The 21,060-nt window shown below is 38.8% G+C and overlaps 1 protein-coding gene across 2 annotated transcripts in view; it reads left to right on the plus strand.

Moving 5' to 3' along the window:
• The window catches only part of DDX10 (DEAD-box helicase 10), a 288,366-nt gene that overhangs the window by 27,282 nt on the left and 240,024 nt on the right, over positions 1-21,060 (plus strand). The window lies entirely within an intron of this gene.

Here is a 21,060-nt window from a genome sequence, read left to right on the forward strand (position 1 = left end):
AAATTGTTGAACCAAAGAACCATAGATTCATATAATAAAACCATAAAATAGAAAATCATAAAGACATTAGAGCTGAAAGTAATCTGGATTCACTCATTCATTTTTTCTATATGGATTTAACAAATACATATTAAGTGCCAGGCATTGTACATAGTAGGAGGTAAAACGAGCAAAACAGACATGATTCCTGACCTCGTTCATCTTGAAACCTGGAGGGAATACAGGCAATAAAATGCATAATTTCAGTAGAATGTGATTGATTATTTACTCCTAGCTCTAATTTTGTTGCAGTCATGAGAACACATGGCAACTCTCAGGTTTACACATGCAAAGAGAAATAGACATTTTTGTCTCCTGAGAGGTTATAATCTTTCTGAGTCACATAAACCCCCCTACTAACTAAAGGAAAGTTTTCTTTCAGAGATTTCTGTAGGTTTTTGAGGTGTGAGCTTATTAACAGGCATTTTTACCTCACATAGATTCAAATATTAGGTTCTTCAAATGTGGGTATATTTTGTTTAAAAAAGAAAACTGGAAGCAACCTAAATAATAATCACAATAAGGTTGTGATTGGTTATGATGTACTATCTCTTTGGTTTTACGTTTTCTTTCTCATCAAAACTGCATGAGTATTTATAATATGGATGTCAGTCAGACATTAATGCTTAATGATGGAAGAGACACCAACTGTTGGTTTCAATGGACCAAGTTACTTCTGATTATTAAGCCACCAACTTCTATTTAATGAGTTCCCAGGGATGGCAGGATCTTTAAGACCCAAGATTTAAATCCTCATCTAGGGACTTCCTTGGTGGTCCAGTGGTAAAGAATTCGCCTTGCAATGCAGGGAGCACGGGTTTGATCCCTGGTCAGGGAAGTAAGATCCCACATGCCGTGGGGCAACTAAGCCCGTGTGCCACAACTGCTGAGCTTGCGTGCTCCTCGACTAGAGAGCCCGCGTGCTGCACACTACAGAGCCCACGCACCCTGGAGCCAGTGCGCCACAACTAGAGAAGAGAAAAAACCCACACTCTGCAACTAGAGAGAAGCCCGTGCACCGCGACAAAGAGTCTGTGCACTGCAACGAAGAGCCTGTGCGCCACATGCCTCAACGAAGATTCCTCATGCCGCAACTAAAAGACCTGATGCAGACAAGAATAAGTAAATAATAAATAAATCTTAAAAAAAAAAGAAGAAATCCTCATCTAAGCAAAGTCTGTCATTCGCCAGCAGGCTTGCTTTTCTACCTGCCCTGCACCCATTTCAGCCAGTGGCCTCAAGTTTGAATGTGTCCTCTATCCTTTGCTTATCTAGGAAGTCCCTTTGGAGTTGAGTCTCATAAATTTCTTTGTATCTACTGTTCTTGGATGGCTTTAAAGGGAAAAAGTTTTTTTGTTTGTATTTGGTCAATTTTGTCGTTGTTTCAGTTGAAGTGGAGGTTTTTCCTGTTCTACAGCCTAACAAGATATAGAGCTCCTTCTTCCTATAATTTTCTAATTTTCATAAACTGTTTTAATGTTTAAACATTTTTCGATTGATTCAGATTTACCCTTTGGGCTGTTAAACATGGGCTATGATCAAAATGTACTCATTTAAATTAAAAGCATTTCTTTTGACCAGCATGAAGAAGGAAAGGAGAGAATAGTACAATAGTGAAAGATAAAACTATTTAACAGTAGGATTGTACTAGAGGATTCAAAAGTAAGTCTTTTTTATTGTAATTATATAATTTGAGCAAGTAATAGAGTTAGAACTAGGCTCTGTGTATGATTTCATTGTACATTCAGACAGACTTGTCTTTAGACTGGTAACCTTTTGGTTTCTAGTGGGATCTAAGTAAATGGGACATAGGTAGAACAGCAGCTTTGTTTTCCATTTTGTTAGAAGGTACATGGTGCATCAGTGGTCTTTGTGTTGGATACATGTTTGGATTATCTTTCATAGTGAGATATTTAGAGAAGTCATTAGCAGTGGTTGGTGGAATTAATACACTGTTTAATTCTCCTCAGTAAATGTGTAGCATGTATGAATTTGTACATTTATCTATGCACACATTTGCATTTCATGGCCCTATGGGCCTCTGGATAGGTGAGGTTGGTGGATATCATCTCTCATTAGTGTATTGGACCAGGCCAGACAGGCTTTTTTAGATGTGCCAATGGTGTGGGCATGGACAGGTTAAACTGATTCCTTTATAGAATACATTTAGCAGTATTTTAAAATTATTCATCCTATATGAAGATTATTTGACATCTCAGTATATCAGGAAAAGTTTCAAGAAGGGGAAATATTTCAGGGTGCTTGGTTCCTGGAGAAGTTGTTAAAAATCTTATGTAGTTGAACATGCCATGGTAAGCATTAAATTGGTTTTAATGACTCGAGGTGAAGAGGAGGTACAACATCACAATGATTGTGTTTGAAGAGAGAATACCAATTTGAAAAACTATTATAATGTAGTTTCTAATATGGTCATTGATTTTTAAAGTACAAGCTTGTTTGACCCTTTGTAACCAATTAGAAATGTTTTGAACTGACTATTTTAGATGTATAGTTAGTGGAAAGGTTTAGGATATGTAATGCTTATTTTTTCTTTGTCAGTCTAATAAAAAAAAAAACCAAACTGCAAAAAGTTACCATTAATGGGCTTAGAGATAAATTAGAACTTTTGTGGGCCATCAGACTGGATAATTGAATTGAATAAAAGCTAAATTAAAGCTTGAAACTAATTAAAATCCTGTATATATGCTGTAATTAAAACTAGGTTGCCAGATAGTGTTTGCTTTTGGAAGTGAACTATACTGTATGAATATTGAGAAATGAATTCACTGCTTTGTGGCAAAATAGCTAAGGTTTGGGGAATCTGTTTTTTTCCTTTCTGTGTTTTAGCTAAAAATAAAGGGTGGTTTAGGTACTTGTTGCCTTAAGTGCTTTATTCTGTTTTAATTTATTCACCTGTTTAAAATTCTTTTGATCTTTAGTAATTGAGAGAAATTTGTTTTCTTAACTATCCACACCCCTTTTAACAAAATGATCTCGTTTAGGAAACAAGTGAGGCAAGGAATATGAATATAGTTTTTTAAAGCCGTGTTCTGTGATACATTCTACCACTTAAAAGCGAATGTCTTTAGGGCTTGTAGTTTTTAGTACTCATAAAACCAAGCTCTTCTATTTCTTATAAAAATGCCCAGTTGAAAATAAAAAGGATTTGGGAATGGAAAGTCCTTACATATCAGATACTCCTAATTTTTAAAATGCTTTTATTTGGGCAGTAGGGGTCTGTGGGTGGAAGACGGGAGCTTATATATAACTGTGTATATTTAAACAGTTGGGAGTTTATATATAAGAGTTGGGACTTTATATATATAACTGCTTGGTTTTCCAGAGTAGTGGTAAAATTCCAGCAGTATTTCAACCGAGCCTTATTTGCCTGGCTGCATTTTGTGGATCTCAGATTTTGTTTGTGGGAGATTTAGGTAGCAAGATGTGATTCCAGTAGGGGGCAGCAGAGGCCAGTTCTTTGCATTGCACACTGGCTTGCATCAGTTTAGATTAAAAACAGCAAATATGAAGATGGGAAGTAGTTAAAATTTCTAATGTGATAACCTGTGCAGAGTTCATGGTTTGTTTGTGGTAAATACTAGTACTTTATGGAATAGATAATGAGAATTTTTAAAATAGTGTCTTTAATTGATTTGTAAATTGAAATAATAAAAGTGAAAAGACAATTTCCATGAGCATTAATTTACTGAAACATACTGTGTATATCTTAGGTATAAGATAGGAACAGTCTTTGCTAGCGAGAATTATTACTTTGATTCCTTCATTGACTGAAGATGCTAACTTTACTCAGCTCCTCCTAGATAGAGGCTGGTGCTTCCTCACATGGCCTTCTGCCTTTGTTGTTATCTAGGATTTAAAGCAAAAAGGCAAAACCAATGCTTTATTTTGCATCAAAAAACATTGAGCTGGGGTAGAGTATGACCACTATAGCTAGAGAGGTAGATAAGGGGGCTGATATTTCTTAGGAGTCTCTTATTTCCTAGCACTTCCCCCTTGCTCTCCTGCTGTCTATTCTCAATACAGCAGACAGAATGATCCTTTAAAAACACAACTCAGATCATGGGACTCCTCTGATGGCTCCCCATTTCACTCAGAATAAAAGCCAGTGTGACCTACTGGGCCTATGCTATTCAACCCCCCTCCAATCTTATTTCCTGTTATTCTCCGCTTGTTATTATTCTCCGCTTGTTCCCTTGCTCCACACTGGTCTTGCTATTTCTCCTGCATGCCAGGCATATTTTTGCCTCAAAGCCTTTATATTATGTTTCTTCCACTGGAATGCTTTTCCCTCAAGTATCCACACGGCTGTCTTTCTTTACACTGCCCCAACCACTCCTCCTTACCTTGCTCTATATTATCTTTTTTCCATAGCACTTATCACCTTCAAATATACTAGAGTATTTACTTATTTATTGTTGTTTTCTTTTTCTCTTCATTAGAGTGTAAGCTCCATAAAGGCAAAGGAATTTGTCTACTTAATTGATGGTTCCAGAGCACTTAGAACAGGGTCTGGAACAGAGAGGCACTTGAGATAACACAATTAGTTTCTCAAATCAGACTCATGAATCAGAGATAACATATAAATTATCTATTGTGGTGTAATGAATTACCCCACAACTTAGTGGCTTGAAGCAAGAACCATATATTATCTCATGGTATCTGTGGGTTAGGAATTCAGGTGTGGCTTATCTGGGTCCTCTGGCTCAGTCTGTCACAAGATTGCAAATCAAGGTGTCACAGGTACTTTAAGGCTCAACGGGGGGTGGGGTGGGTGTGGGGGTGGGTCTCTTCCCAAGCTCACGCATGTGCTTGTTGACAAGATTCATTCTCTTGCTGGCTGTTGGTCAGAGGTGTCTTTCAGTTCCTTTCCATGTGGTCCTCCTCTTCAGAGGGCTTCTCACAATGTGGCATCTGGCCTCATCAGAGAGAGCAAATGAGAGGGGAAGAAGGAGTACGGTGGAAGCAGCAATGTTTTTTATGACCTAGACTCAGAAGTCAAACTCCATTTTTTTTTTTTTAATAATTGACATACAACATTATATTAGTTTCAGGTGTACAACATAACAATTCAGTATTTGTATATTTTGCAAAATGATCATCAAAATAAGTCTAATCTGTTACCATACACAGTTACAGAATTTTTTTTTCTTGTGATGAGAACTTTTAAGGTCTATTCTCTTAGCAACTTTCAAATATACAGTACAGTATTATTAACTGTAGTCACCGCGCTGTACATTACATCTGCATGACTTTTTTTTTTTTTTTTTGCGGTACGCGGGCCTCTCACTGTTGTGGCCTCTCCTGTTGCGGAGCACAGGCTCCGGACGCACAGGCTCAGCGGCCATGGCTCACAGGCCCAGCCGCTCCGCGGCATATGGGATCTTCCCGGACTGTGTCCCCTGCATCGGCAGGCGGACTCTCAACCACTGCACCACCAGGGAAGCCCGCATGACTTATTTTATAACTGAAATTTTGTTCCCCTTCTCCCATATTGTCTACTCCTTGCCCCCAGCCCCGGCAACCACCAGTCTGTTCTCTGTATCTATGAGCTTGGTTTTTTGTTTGTTTGTTTTTAGATTCCATATATAAGTGAGATCATACAGTATTTGTCTTCCTCTGACTTATTTCACTTATATTTTTAAATCTATTTTTGCCCCACCTGCTCTTGACATATTTTCTATAGTGTAATGCCCTTAAGGTCCTTTCATGTTGTTGCAAATGGCAAAATTTCATTCTTTTTAACACAAAATAATATTCCATTGTATATATATACTACATCTTCTTTATCCATTCATCCATTGGTGGACACTTAGGTTGCTTCCATATCTTGGCAATTGTAAATAATGCTGCAGTGAACATGAGGGTGCGTATATCTTTTTGAGTTATTGTTATTCTTTTCTTTGGATAAATACACAGAAGTGGAATTGCTGGATCACATGGTAGTTCTATTTTTAATTTTTAATTTTTTTGCATCTTTATTGGAGTATAATTGCTTTACAAAGGTGTTAGTTTCTGCTTTATAACAAAGTGAATCAGTTATACATATACATATGTTCCCATATCTCTTACCTCTTGCGTCTCCCTCCCTCACACCCTCCCTATCCCACCCCTCTAGGTGGTCACAAAGCACCGAGCTGATCTCCCTGTGCTATGCGGCTGCTTCCCACTAGCTATCTATTTTACGTTTGGTAGTGTATATATGTCCATGCCACTCTCTCGCTATGTCACAGCTTACCCTTCGCCCTCCCCATATCCTCAAGTCCATTCTCTAGTAGGTCTGTGTCTTTATTCCTGTCTTACCCCTAGGTTCTTCATGACATTTTTCTTTTTTTCTTAAATTCCATATATATGTGTTAGCATACGGTATTTGTCTTTCTCTTTCTGATTTACTTCACTCTGTATGACAGACTCTTGGTCCATCCGCCTCATTACAAATAGCTCAATTTCGTTTCTTTTTATGGCTGAGTAATATTCCATTGTATATATGTGCCACATCTTCTTTATCCATTCATCTGGTGATGGACACTTAGGTTGTTTCCATCTCCGGGCTATTGTAAATAGAGCTGCAATGAACATTTTGGTACATGACTCTTTTTGAATTATGGTTTTCTCAGGGTATATGCCCAGTAGTGGGATTGCTGGGTCATATGGTAGTTCTGTTTATAGTTTTTAAGGAGCCTCCATACTGTTCTCCATAGTGGCTGAACCAATTCACATTCCCACCAGCAGTGCAAGAGTGTTCCCTTTTCTCCACACCATCTCCAGCATTTATTGTTTGTAGATTTTTTGATGATGGCCATTCTGACTGGTGTGAGATGATATCTCATTGTAGTTTTGATTTGCATTTCTCTAATGATTAATGATGTTGAGCATTCTTTCATGTGTTTGTTGGCAGTCTGTATATCTTCTTTGGAGAAATGTCTATTTAGGTCTTCTGCCCATTTTTGGATTGGGTTGTTTGTTTCTTTGTTATTGAGCTGCATGAGCTGCTTATAAATTTTGGAGATTAATCCTTTGTCAGTTGCTTCATTTGCAAATATTTTCTCCCATTCTGAGGGTTGTCTTTGGGTCTTGATTATGATTTCCTTTGCTGTGCAAAAGCTTTGAAGTTTCATTAGGTCCCATTTGTTTATTTTTGTTTTTATTTCCATTTCTCTAGGAGGTGGGTCAAAAAGGAGCTTGCTGTGATTTCTGTCATAGAGTGTTCTGCCTATATTTTCCTCTAAGAGTTTGATAGTTTCTGGCCTTACATTTAGGTCCTTAATCCATTTTGAGCTTATTTTTGTGTATGGTGTTAGGGAGTGATCTAATCTCATACTTTTACATGTACCTGTCCTGTATTCCCAGCACCACTTATTGAAGAGGCTGTTCTTTCTCCACTGTACATTCCTGCCTCCTTTACCAAAGATAAGGTGACCATATGTGCATGGATTTATCTCTGGGCTTTTGATCCTGTTCCATTGATCTATCTTTCTGTTTTTGTGCCAGTACCATACTGTCTTGATTACTGTAGCTTTGTAGTATAGTCTGAAGTCAGGGAGCCTGATTCCTCCAGCTCCGTTTTTCATTCTCAAGATTGCTTTGGCTATTCGGGGTCTTTTGTGTTTCCATACAAATTGTGAAATTTTTTGTTCCAGTTCTGTGAAAAATGCCAGTGGTAGTTTGATAGGGATTTCATTGAATCTGTAGATTGCTTTGGGTAGTAGAGTCATTTTCACAATGTTGATTCTTCCAATCCAAGAACATGGTATATCTCTCCATCTATTTGTATCATCTTTAATTTCTTTCATCAGTGTCTTATAATTTTCTGCATACAGGTCTTTTGTCTCCTTAGGTAGGTTTATTCCTACATATCTGTTGCAGTGGTAAATGGGAGTGTTTTCTTGATTTCACTTTCAGATTTTTCATCATTAGTGTATAGGAATGCCAGCGATTTCTATGCATTAATTTTGTATCCTGCTACTTTACCAAATTCACTGATTAGCTCTAGTAGTTTTCTGGTAGCATCTTTAGGATTCTCTATGTATAGTATCATGTCATCTGCAAACAGTGACAGCTTTACTTCTTCTTTTCCGATTTGGATTCCTTTTATTTCCTTTTCTTCTCTGATTGCTGTGGTTAAAACTTCTAAAACTATTTTGAATAAGAGTGGTGAGAGTGGGCAACCTTGTCTTGTTCCTGATCTTAGTGGAAATGCTTTCAGTTTTTCACCATTGAGGACAATGTTGGCTGTGGGTTTGTCATATGTGGCCTTTATTATGTTGAAGAAAGTTCCCTCTATGCCTACTTTCTGCAGGGTTTTTATCATAAATGGGTGTTGAATTTTGTTGAAAGTTTTCTCTGCAACTATTGAGATGATCATATGGTTTTTCAGTTTGTTAATATGGTGTATCACGTTGATAGATTTGCGTATATTGAAGAATCCTTGCATTCCTGGAATAAACCCCACTTGATCATGATGGATGATCCTTTTAATGTGCTGTTGGATTCTGTTTGCTAGTATTTTGTTGACGATTTTTGCAACTGTGTTCATCAGTGATATTGGCCTGTAGTTTTCTTTGTGACATCCTTCTCTGGTTTTGGTATCAAGGTGATGGTGGCCTCGTAGAATGAGTTTGGGAGTGTTCCTCCCTCAGCTTATTTTGGAAGAGTTTGAGAAGGATAGGTGTTAGCTCTTCTCTAAATGTTTGATAGAATTCACCTGTGAAGCCATCTGGTCCTGGGCTTTTGTTTGTTGGAAGATTTTTAATCACAGTTTCAATTTCAGTGCTTGTGATTGGTCTGTTCATATTTTCTATTTCTTCCTGATTCAGTCTTGGCAGGTTGTGCATTTCTAAGAATTTGTCCATTTCTTCCAGGTTGTCCATTTTATTGGCATAGAGTTGCTTGTAGTAATCTCTCATGATCTTTTGTATTTCTGCAGTGTCAGTTGTTACTTCTCCTTTTTCATTTCTAATTCTATTTATTTGAGTCTTCTCCCTTTTTTTCTTGATGAGTCTGGCTAATAGTTTATCAATTTTATTTATCTTCTCAAAGAACCAGCTTTTAGTTTTATTGATCTTTGCTATCGTTTCCTTCATTTCTTTTTCATTTATTTCTGATCTGATCTTTGTGATTTCTTTCCTTCTGCTAACTTTGGGTTTTTTTTGGTTCTTCTTTCTCTAACTGCTTTACGTGCAAGGTTAGCTTGTTTATTTGAGATGTTTCCTGTTTCTTAAGGTAGGATTGTAGTGCTATAAACTTCCCTCTTAAAACTGTTTTTGCTGCATCCCATAGGTTTTGGGTCGTCGTGTCTCCATTGTCATTTGTTTCTAGGTATGTTTTAATTTCCTCTTTGATTTCTTCAGTGATCACTTCGTTATTAAGTAGTGTATTGTTTAGCATCCATGTGTTTGTGTTTTTTACAGATCTTTCCCTGTAATTGATATCTAGCCTCATAGTGTTGTGGTCGGAAAAGATACTTGATACTATTTCAGTTTTCTTAAATTTACCAAGGCTTGATTTGTGACCCAAGATATGATCTATCCTGGAGAATGTTCCATGTGCACTTGAGAAAAATGTGTATTCTGTTGTTTTTGGATGGAATGTCCTATAAATATCAATTAAGTCCATCTTGTTTAATGTATCATTTAAAGTTTGTGTTTCCTTATTTATTTTCATTTTGGATGATCTGTCCATTGGTGAAAGTGGGGTGGTGAAGTCCCCTACTATGAATGTGTTACTGTTGATTTCCCCTTTTATGGCTGTTAGTATTTGCCTTATGTATTGAGGTGCTCCTATGTTGGGTGCATAAATATTTACAATTGTTATATCTTCTTCTTGGATGGATCCCTTGATCATTATGTAGTGTCCTTCTTTGTCTCTTATAATAGTCTTTATTTTAAAGTCTATTTTGTCTGATATGAGAATTGCTACTCCAGCTTTCTTTTGGTTTCCATTTGCATGGAATATCTTTTTCTATCCCCTCACTTTCAGTCTGTATGTGTCTCTAGGTCTGAAGTGGGTCTCTTGTAGACAGCATATATATGGGTCTTGTTTTTGTATCCATTCACCCAATCTGTGTCTTTTGGTTGGAGCATTTAGTCCATTTACATTTAAGGTAGTTATCGATATGTATGTTCCTATTCCCATTTTCTTAATAGTTTTGGGTTCGTTATTGTAGGTCTTTTCCTTCCCTTGTGTTTCTTGCCTAAAGAAGATCCTTTAGCATTTGTTGTAAAGCTAGTTTGGTGGTGCTGAACTCTCTAAGCTTTTGCTTGTCTGTAAAGGTTTTAATTTCTCCATCAAATCTGAATGAGATCCTTGCTGGGTAGAGTAATCTTAGTTGCAGGTTTTTCTCCTTCATCACTTTAAATATGTCCTGCCAGTCCCTTCTGGCTTGTAGAGTTTCTGCTGAAAGTTCAGCTGTTAACCTTATGGGGATTCCCTTGTGTAATATTTGTTGTTTTTCCCTTGCTGCTTTTAATATGTTTTCTTTGTATTTAGTTTTTGACAGTTTGATTAATATGTGTCTTGGCGTATTTCTCCTTGGATTTATCCGTATGGGACTCTCTGTGCTTCCTGGACTTGATTAACTATTTCCTTTCCCATATTAGGGAAGTTTTCAACTATAATCTCTTCAAATATTCTCTCAGTCCCTTGCTTTTTCTCTTCTTCTTCTGGAACCCCTATAATTCAAATGTTGGTGCATTTAATGTTGTCCCAGAGGTCTCTGAGACTGTCCTCAGTTCTTTTCATTCTTTTTTCTTTATTCTGCTCTGCAGTAGTTATTTCCACTATTTTATCTTCCAGGTCACTTATCCGTTCTTCTGCCTCAGTTATTCTGCTATTGATCCCTTCTAGAGTATTTTTAATTTCATTTATTGTGTTGTTCATCGTTCCTTGTTTCATCTTTAGTTCCTCTAGGTCCTTGTTAAATGTTTCTTGCATTTTGTCTATTCTATTTCCAAGATTTTGGATTATCTTTACTATCACTATTCTGAATTCTTTTTCAGGTAGACTGCCTATTTCCTGTTCATTTGTTAGGTCTGGTGGGTTTTTATCTTGCTCCTTCATCTGCTGTGTGTTTTTCTGTCTTCTCATTTTGCTTATCTTACTGTTTTTGGGGTCTCCATTTTGCAGGCTGCAGGTTCGTAGTTCCCGTTGTTTTTGGTGTCTGTCCCCAGTGGCTAAAGTTGGTTCAGTGGGTTGTGTAGGCTTCCTGTTGGAGGGGACTAGTGCCTGTGTTCTGGTGGATGAGGTGGATCTTGTCTTTCTGGTGGGCAGGTCCGCGTCTGGTGGTGTGTTTTGGGGTGTCTGTGGACTTATTATGATTTTAGGCAGCCTCTCTGCTAATGGGTGGGGTTGTGTTCCTGTCTTGCTAGTTGTTTGGCATAGGGAGTCCAGCACTGTAGCTTGCTAGTCGTTTAGTGAAGCTGGGTGCTGGTGTTGAGATGGAGATCTCTGGTAGATTTCTGCCGTTTGATATTATGTGGAGCTGGGAGGTCTCTTGTGGACCAGTGTCCTGAAGTTGGCTCACCCACCTCAGAGGCACAGCACTGACTCCTGGCTGCAGCACCAAGAGCCTTTCTTCCACATGGCTCAGAATAAAAGGGAGAAAAAGTAGAAAGAAAGAAAGGAAGGAAGGAAGAAAGGAAAGAAAGAAAGAAAGGAGGGAGGGAGGAAGGAAGAAAGGAGGGAGGGAAGGAAGGAAAGAAAGAAAGAAGGTAAAGTAAAATAAAATAAAGGAAGATAAAATAAAGTTATTAAAGTAAAAAATAATTATTAATAAAAAAATTCATTTTTAAAGAAAAAAACAAAAAACAAGGGACGGATAGAACCCTAGGACAAATGGTGGAAGCAAAGCTATACAGACAAAATCTCACACAGAAGCATAGAGATACACACAAAAATAGGAAAAGGGGAAAAAATCATAAATATTGCTCTCAAAGTCCACCTCCTCAATTTGGGATGATTCGTTGTCTACTCATGTATTCCACAGATGCAGGGTACATCAAGTTGATTGTGGAGCTTTAATCCGCTGCTTCTGAGGCTGCTGGGAGAGATTTCTGTTTCTCTTCTTTGTTCTCACAGCTCCCGGGGCTCAGTTTTGGGTTTGGCCCCGCTTTTGCGTGTAGGTCTCTAGAGGGCGTCTGTTCTTCGCTCTGACAGGACGGGGTTAAAGGAGCAGCTGCTTCGGGGACTCAGGCTCACTCAGGCGGTGGGGTTGGAGGGGTATGGAGTGCGGGGCGAGCCTGCGCCGGCAGAGGCCAGCGTGATGTTGCACCAGCCTGAGGCGCGCCGTGCGTTTTCTCCGGGAAGTTGTCCGGGGTCCCGGGACCCTGGCAGTGGCGGGCTGCACAGGCTCCCTCGAAGGGGGGTGTGGATAGTGACCTGTGGTCGCACACAGGCTTCTTGGTGGCAGCAGCAGCAGCCTTAGCGTCTCATGCCCGTCTCTGGGGTCTGCGCTTTTAGCCGCGGGTTGCGCCCGTCTCTGGAGCTCCTTTAAGCAGCGCTCTTAATCCGCTCTCCTCGCGCAGCAGGAAACTAAGAGGGAAGAAAAAGTCTCTTGCCTCTTCGGCAGGTCCAGACTTTTCCCCAGACTCCCTCCCGGCTAGCCGTGCTTCACTAACCCTCTGCAGGCTGTGTTCACGTCTCCAACCCCAGTCCTCTCCCTGTGCTCCGACCAAAGCCCGAGCCTCACCTCCCAGCCCCGTCCGCCCCGGTGGCTGAGCAGACAAGCCTCTCGGGCTGGTGAGTGCCCGTCGGCACCAATCATCTGTCGGGAATCTCTCCGCTTTGCCGTCCGCACCCCTGTTGCTGTGCTCTCTTCCGCAGCCCCGAAGCTTCCCCCTCCGCCACCCGCAGTCTCCGCCCGCGAAGGGGCTTCCTAGTGTGTGGAAACCTTTCCTCCCTCTCAGCTCCGTCCCACTGGTGCAGGTCCCGTCCCTATCCTTTTGTCTCTGTTTATTCTTTTTTCTTTAGCCCTACCCAGGTATGTGGGCACTTTCTTGCCTTTTGGGAGGTCTGAGGTCTTCTGCCAGCGTTCAGTAGGTGTTCTGTAGGAGTTGTTCCACATGTAGATGTATTTCTGATGTATCTGTGGGGAGGAAGGTGATCTCCACGTCTTACTCTTCTGCCCTGTTCCCCAGCTCCACCTATTTTTAAGTTTTTTGAGGAACCTCCATAATGTTTTCTGTACTGACTGCACCAATTTACATTCCCACCAACAGTGCACAAGGATTCCCTTTTGTCCACAGCCTTGCCAACACTTGTCATTTCCAATCTTCTGTATAATAGCCATTCTGACAGTTGTGAGGTGATTATCTTATAGTGGTTTTGATTTGCATTTCTCTGATGGTTAGTGATGTTAAGAACCTTTTCATGTACCTGTTGACCATTTGTATGTCTTCTTTGAAAAAAATGTCTCCTCAAGCCCATTTTTTGAATGAGATTCTTTGGTTTTTGCTATTGTGTGAATTCCTTGAATAGTTTATTTTATTTTGGTTTTTTAAATTTATTTATTTATTTATGCCTGCGTTGGGTGTTCGTTGCTGCGTGCGGGCTTTTCTGTAGTTGTGGTGAGCGGGGGCTACTCTTCGTTGTGGTGCGCAGGCTTCTCATTGCGGTGGCTTCTCTTGTTGCAGAGCACGGGCTCTAGGCACGTGGGCTTCGGTTGTTGTGGCACGCAGGCTCAGTAGCTGTGGCTTTCGGGCTCTAGAGTGCAGGCTCAGTAGTTGTGGTGCATGGGCTTAGTTGCTTAGTTGCTCCACAGTATGTGGGATCTTCCCCAACCAGCGCTTCAACCCATGTCCCCTGCATTGGCAGGCGGATTCTTAACCACTGCGCCACCAGGGAAGCCCCCTTGAATATTTTAGAACTTACCAGATATACGGTTTGCAAATATTTTCTCCCATTCAGTAGGTTGTCTTTTTATTTTGTCGATGGTTTCCTTTTCTGTGCAGGAGCTTTTTAGTTTGATGTAGTCCCACTTGTTTGTTTTTGCTTTTGTTGCCTTTGCTTTTGGTGTCACACACAAAAAAATCATTGCCAAGAGCAGTGTCAACACTTCATCTTGGCCAGGAGGCCCAGATTACAGTTAAGTCCCCTGCATACAAACGAGTTCCGTTCCGAGAGCACGTTCATAAGTCCAATTTGTAAGTCCAACAAAGTTAGCCTAGGTACCCAACCAACACAATCGGCTATATAGTACTGTACTGTAATAGGTTTATAATACTTTTCACACAAATAATACATAAAAAACAAACACAAAATAAAGAAAACATTTTAAATCTTACAGTACAGTACCTTGAAGAGTACAGTAGTATAGTACAAGAAGAGTATAGTACAAGAAGTACAAGAAGAGTTACTGACTGGAGGAGGGAGAGGAGGTGGGAGATGGTAGAGCTGAAGGATTGTCAGCAGTGGGAGACGTGGGGCAAGCTGCAGTTTCACTCATGCCTGACGTTGATGGCACAGGTTCTGGTTCCTTGTTGGATTCAACTCTCTCTACCCTCTTGAAAAAACAATCCAGTGATGTCTGGGTAGTAGCTCTTTTTTTCTCATCATAGATGGCGTGGTAGCACTGGATTGCATTTTGAAGAGCTGCTGCAACCTTTGTGTACCGTTCTACGTTAGGGTCCTATGCCTGAAAAACTTACCAGTGCCTCCTTAAATAAAGAAAATCCCCTTGCCATTTCCTGCGTCGTGAATCTCTTTGGTTCTTCAGTTACTTCTTCCTCTTGTCTCTCTTGGTCCCTTCTTTGGGCCTCCAATTCCATCAGATCTTCATTAGTAAACTCCTCGTGTTGTACAGCAAAGGGTTCAATGAAGTCCTCTTGCAGATCTAGCTTGAAATAACAATACTTTATAGTATTACTGTACTCTATACAGTACTGTACAGTAAAGTACACAAGAGCATAACCACTTGTAGAGGATGCATGCACATGACAATGTACACCAGACACATGAACTAACTTACGTGATTGGACACGCGAATGCACGTTTGCACCTTTGAAAGCTCGCAACTTGAAGATTTGTGTGTAGGGAACTTACTGTATTGGGAGCCAGTAATTTAGAAGCTGCCTACCACACCTAATGTCAAACTTCACTAGTATGTAATTTCAAGTACAAAGGTAATCACGCGGTATAGGTGAAGGCAGGAAGAGGTCTGGGACCTCCATTACAGCTCCACAGGTGCATTCTTGCCACATCAGGGTGTGCTGTGGCCCAGATTAACCTCAGAGTCTCTAAGTGATATATGAGGTTTATCATTTACACCGATGGGCCACTGGTATAGTTACAAAGCTGATCCCAGAGACCTACTCCTTAAATGCATAGACTGTAAACAAACCTGGTACATCGTCTTAGTATCTCATAGATGAGGACTCTCATGCTAGCAGATCTACCATGTTTGTTTCCCAGGAGGCTTGTCATTGGTATGTTTACGAGGAGGTTTGACTATATCACTTGTTTTTTTGGCCAGGGTAGCTTCTTCCCTGCCCCCTTCTGCACCTCCACGGTGAATGATGGGTTGTGGCTTAGCCATTCACTTCCTAACACATAGCTGGGTGAATATGAATGAACTCATTTAGCCTTTATAATAACCTTATGAGAGAGGTCTTCTTATTAAAAAACTGTTTCTCAGAGATTGTGAGGTAAAATGTGTCTAAGATCACTCAGGAAGTACCATGGCTGGGGTTTATACTTGGGTCTTTCTGACTCTACAGCTCATGTTCTTGTCAGTGTGCCCCAAACTAGTCGTTTTCATTTAATGAAGTCTAGTGGCCGTTGCTTCCATGCAGGGCTTCTAGAATGTATGAAAGGCAGGTACTTGGAGAAGGAAAGTAGATATTTCTATTTAAGTTTGCTGCCATTCATGGTCATGAGGATAAACTAAAAATATATGCATTTTCCTTCTTTATTTGGACTGTGAGAGACAGATATCCCATAGTTGATGAAACACTGTCCTTAAAAGTCAAGAAGTTTAGGTTTGGACATGGCTCTGTCACCTGATGGCTGTGTACCCTTTGAACTTGTGTTCTTAACCTCTTTAAGCCTCAGTTTCTTCTCTTGTAAAATGGGATTGATCATATCTCTCAGGTTCCTAAAAGTATAATTTTAGGTAGTATCAGTACCACTTTTGTATAGGTTTTCTTTTTCTTTTTAATCTATTAAAACTTTAGTGTTTTTCAAAAAAAAAAATTCTTTTCTGGGGACAGAGTTGACAGAGTTTAATGTTTTCTACCCTTACCCTGTGAACTTCATAAATCCTTATACTTACTCAGTTTGCTAGAAGCTTTCCATGCAATGCATGTTAGCCAGCTTGGCTTCTTTCCAGTTATTTTATGGTGAACCTCATTTGTCAAACTGTTGAGCCTATGTGGTATACCTGTTTGTATTTCTAAGATCTTAGGCTGCAGATGACTTCATCTTTCCTGGAATATTTCCCAGTCTGTCTTTTTATTTTTTAAATCTAGTGTAGTATCTTTAGATCCTGGAATAAGCTCTGCTTTGTACCACGTTGTACAGGAGGAGCAGAACAATTGGACTCTGATTCTTATGGCTGTCTGTCTGCCTCTGTATGGCTGACTGCACTGTCCTCCCACAGTGATAGGAACTCTTGGGGCTGGTTGCCACAGGTAAGGCTAAGGCATAGGGAGAATAGAAGCAGACACAAGGCGGGGACAAAAGAGAGAAGGGCTGTGGAATAGCAGAGTGTGACCAACAGTTGTCTCCATTTCTCCACCTCTTGATCATACTTGTATTGTGAACAATGACTAGTATATTAATATAGTCACAGGTGTTAGAATTAAGGTCCTAAAGGGACCTCGATCATCTCACTCAAACTGTATAATTTATAAATAAGAAAATACAATATATAGTGATAAAATGACTCATTATCCAAGTTTATAAAGCTAATGAATAGTAGAACTGGAACTTGAAATCAGTTCTGTTGATTCCAAATCCAGTATTTCATCTGCTAGTGCAACATCTAGTGGTTTGTTTGCATTTTTTCACCCACCAAATATTTAGTCACCAGCTTTTAGGTACATACGATATATGTTAGGTCTGAAAGTCAAATTCATACATGTTAATTTAATGGTCAAGATAAGAGAATACACTAATATTGGTAGTACTAGGATGTGTTAAACAAGGTAAGAGTTAGATGTAGATTTTTAAAGCTTATAAAGTTTTTACTAACTTGTGTTTTATTACAAAAGAAATGCTTATTTATTATACAAATTTGAGATAATGGGCAAAACAGTCAAACCACCCAAATTCTACCACCTAGAAAAATTTCTTTTTCGTGTATGTTTGTATATATATTTTTTTAAATTACAAAAGTCGAATCCTTCTAAACATTCTTTTATAACCTGATTGATAACCTGGAGAACCAGGCTGGGAGAACTCAGAGTGGCAGTTGTGAACACTGTCAGATCCTGCTGCAGCAGTTGTTGAAGGTAGGAGTGAGCAAGGTTTAAGGGCCATTTAAAGACTCAACTAGAATGGAGTTTGTGTTGAGGAATCTGAATTGGTGGATTAATGGTTCTTGGGTAGAAGGCAAACTATTGCCAGAATGGCAAGGCCTTTTTCCCTTCCTCTGGCCATATTGTTTCAAGGTTATTTCATTGGAAGAATTACCATTGGGATCCAAGAGTCAGTGGTTTGGATCTCCTAATTTAGCTAGAGATACAAGTGAGCTGTAGGGTGTAGAAGTAAGTTTCCTGATATCAGACAGTTACGGTCAACCTATTGAGGATCCTTCTTTCCGGACAGAATCCTGCTATAGTTGAAAAGGAGTATGGAAGTGAAAGTGTAGTCATCAGCTCATTATGTAGTCATCAGCTGATTATTTATTTATTTAGGCCAATTTCTTGGCCTTTCAGGAACTTTTTTATTTGCTTCTTCTATTGGTTGCTTGCTTTTAAGATTGGCAAATTAATGTAAAATGAAGCTTATCATAAATTCTGAAGAGTTACATAAATGTAACTGATGGTATTAACACTGATGGTAAAAATGAGACTTTTTGTTTTGTTTCAGATGCAGGGCTTTTTTTTTGTTTTTTGATGCCTACAGTGTTTCTTAAAATAATCTGTCTAAATATATAGAACTTTAAAATGTAGGTCTTATGAAGAACATTTATTTCTCTATGCATATATTTAGCCTTGGGTCTTGGATATTGCTTTGGAAATATAAAAGCTAGCTCATGGGTAAATAGATTATTCTTGTAAGCATTTTTTAAAAAGGGGGGCAAATGTGCTTATGCTTTTTTAAAAGTGCTTTTCTTTTTGTAATAAAAGCTTACTGGAAAATTTTGGGTGTTGGTATGTGGGAGATAATTTGTGCTTTACATTGTTTCTGGGAAAAGATGTGTGTGATGTAAAATAGGTAAAATAACCAGTGATGATCTTTATTAAAAGATGCTTGCTTTGTGGGATTCGACTTTGGACATGTTTTTCCATTTTCCTTTGGGAATCTTTTTCTTCTAAATTTCAGTGTTGCAGTCTGTCTTAACCTTAGCCTTTTATGTGTATATTCTGTTAGGTATATTCTGTTAAAGGTTTGAATATGGCCCCTTGGTGACATTACTCGTGACTTATCCTCCTAGATTGTCCCTGGATGCATGAATGGGTAGATAAGATAGATGTAGATGGTTAGACTTATTTTTGCTTATGAGTCAGTCTGAAGATTGAGATCTTCATTGGATTCCCTTTTGATATCCTAGAGATTTCTCTTTACCCCTTTGCTACAGCTCTGGCCTAAGTAGACTTTGGAAGCCTTTTTATTTTCTTTCTCCATCTCTGAATTTGGATGTGGAATGTTAGAAGCGTTTGTTATCCTTCAACCCACTCATCTCCCTTATTCCTAATTGTTTTTCTTTGTACCACACGAAATAAGCTTTTTTACTTATGAAGGTAACTGATTTTACTTCAAGAGTTGGTCTGCTTTGAGGGTATTTGGTAAGTGCATACATAGTGAGTCAGTATTGACTGATCTGTGTCCTCTTTGACCTTCACCCTGTCCTTGGTAAAATTTTAGAATTTCAGTAGTTGTGATGTCTCTCAGATATCTTGTTTGTTCAGGTACCTCACTACTTCATAGACTAATAATTTCTGCTCACAGATAGTTTAGTCCAACATTGCTTAGGGGAAATGCTTTAAATTCATATTTCTTCATAGTAAATTAAGATGAAACATTTGAGTCATACTAGTCTGTATTAAAATACAGTGAAGAAGTTTTTCAGTTGTGAAACAGATTCTTTGTAAAAGGAGTAAATGTATGCTTAATTACTTTCATCTCCCTGTTTAATACACAAGCATTTAGAAAACATGGAATAAACAAACAAGCACAAAGTAGACAAAACTACCCACTGGACTCTCTCAAATGCTGTTTTCTCCCTGGAAAACTTGACTCTCCCCTAACAGTTGACTAATTCCTAATTGTTCTTTAAATCTCAGCTCTTAGATGTCATTTTCTCAGGGCAGTTTTTTCTTTTTTTTTTTTAAACTCCTAGAGCACATTGTGTAGAGCTCTGTGTTATGTGTTTTTGTAGCTTCCCATATGTCTACTGTAGCAGTCATATCACTTTGTTGTTATTACGGGTTTTATGTCTATCCCTAATAGTCTGTAAGCTCTGTGACAGCCAGAACTGTATCTGTTTTATCACTCTATTTCAGTGCCTGGTATATAGTAGCCCCTTAATTTTTTTAAATTTATGAATTAACTTTAACCTTTTAATACTTTTGATGTTTTATTTCATACTTTTCTATGTGTCTGGGTACACATAAAAATATATAAACACATACTTTTGTAATGCTATTACACTGGAGTTTTTTTACCCTTTTGTGTAGGAATAGAATTTTGAAATCAACATGTGAGGTAAAAATTGCTCTTCAGTCTTTGGATTGACAGTAAGTCAACAAAGTCAGTTTCCCTCCAGTGTACAGTGATAAAGATCTGCTTATATACAGTGGTAGTTGGTCTCTCTAGAGACTTATCCAAGGTCCTCTAAAACCAGACTCTCATGTACCTTCCGGCAGTCTTTCCTGCTGTGCACTTACATACACTGGCTTCAGTTGAATTTCTCCTATCTTTAGTTTACTCTGTGTTTGTCTTGTATTTTCTGGTTCCCGCTCCTTTGTTCATGCCATTTTTCCTCTTTGGAATACCTTAGCTTTTCCCTTTCTATCCATTTTTAAGGCCCACGTCAAATTCCATCTGCTGTGACATGTTTCTCTTTTTCTCTGGCTAACCCTTAGTGTCCTCCTTTCACTTCTGAGTTCATGGCACTTTATTGCCAGTGGTTATCCTTTGACACTTGGTGATTTACCATTTTGGGACTGTTTTTTGAGGCTCTTGCTTTTGTGTGAGTTTGTCTTTTCTGGTAACCATATTGTTGGATCACTGAAGGCAGGGATATTCATCTTCTATTTATTTGTGTTCTTCATAATTTATACCTGGCACAAAGTTTTTCAGTAAATAGTTTATTTGGTTAACTATAAAAATTTATTTGCCCCTCATATTTATAGCATGAACCCTGCAGAGAATTCTTTGTCTTTAAGAAATTTCTACAAATACTTGATTCTATTCTGTCTTACTGCTTTCATGTAATATCTAAAGTATCCAGGAAATCTGTATATAAGTAGCACAAGAAGCTTAAGTAACTATGGGGTGCCTTATGGCCCACTTACATAGAAATTTTTGATGGTGCACCTATATACTAGGTGAAGGAAGAGAAATCATGGATTAGAGGTAGTAAGTTTTTCAGCGGAGCAGAGATCCATTCCTTATAACTGATGCCTCTGAACTCTGAACCATGTTATTCCCAAGGTAGAAGAAAAATTTCCAGGAAGATGATTAGATTTCCTTAATGTATTGGGAGCCATGTTTATTAAATGATTAATTTTATTACATCAGTCTTGTGACTTGAATGAGAAATTGTCTCCTTGCTATAGGTAGACCGTTATTTAAGAAATTCTTCTTAATTGATTTGTTTCTTCTACTGTGGTATAGCCTAAA

Source organism: Orcinus orca, chromosome 8 (genome assembly GCF_937001465.1).
Source record: "Orcinus orca chromosome 8, mOrcOrc1.1, whole genome shotgun sequence".
In the NCBI taxonomy this organism is placed as follows: Eukaryota; Metazoa; Chordata; class Mammalia; order Artiodactyla; family Delphinidae; genus Orcinus; species Orcinus orca.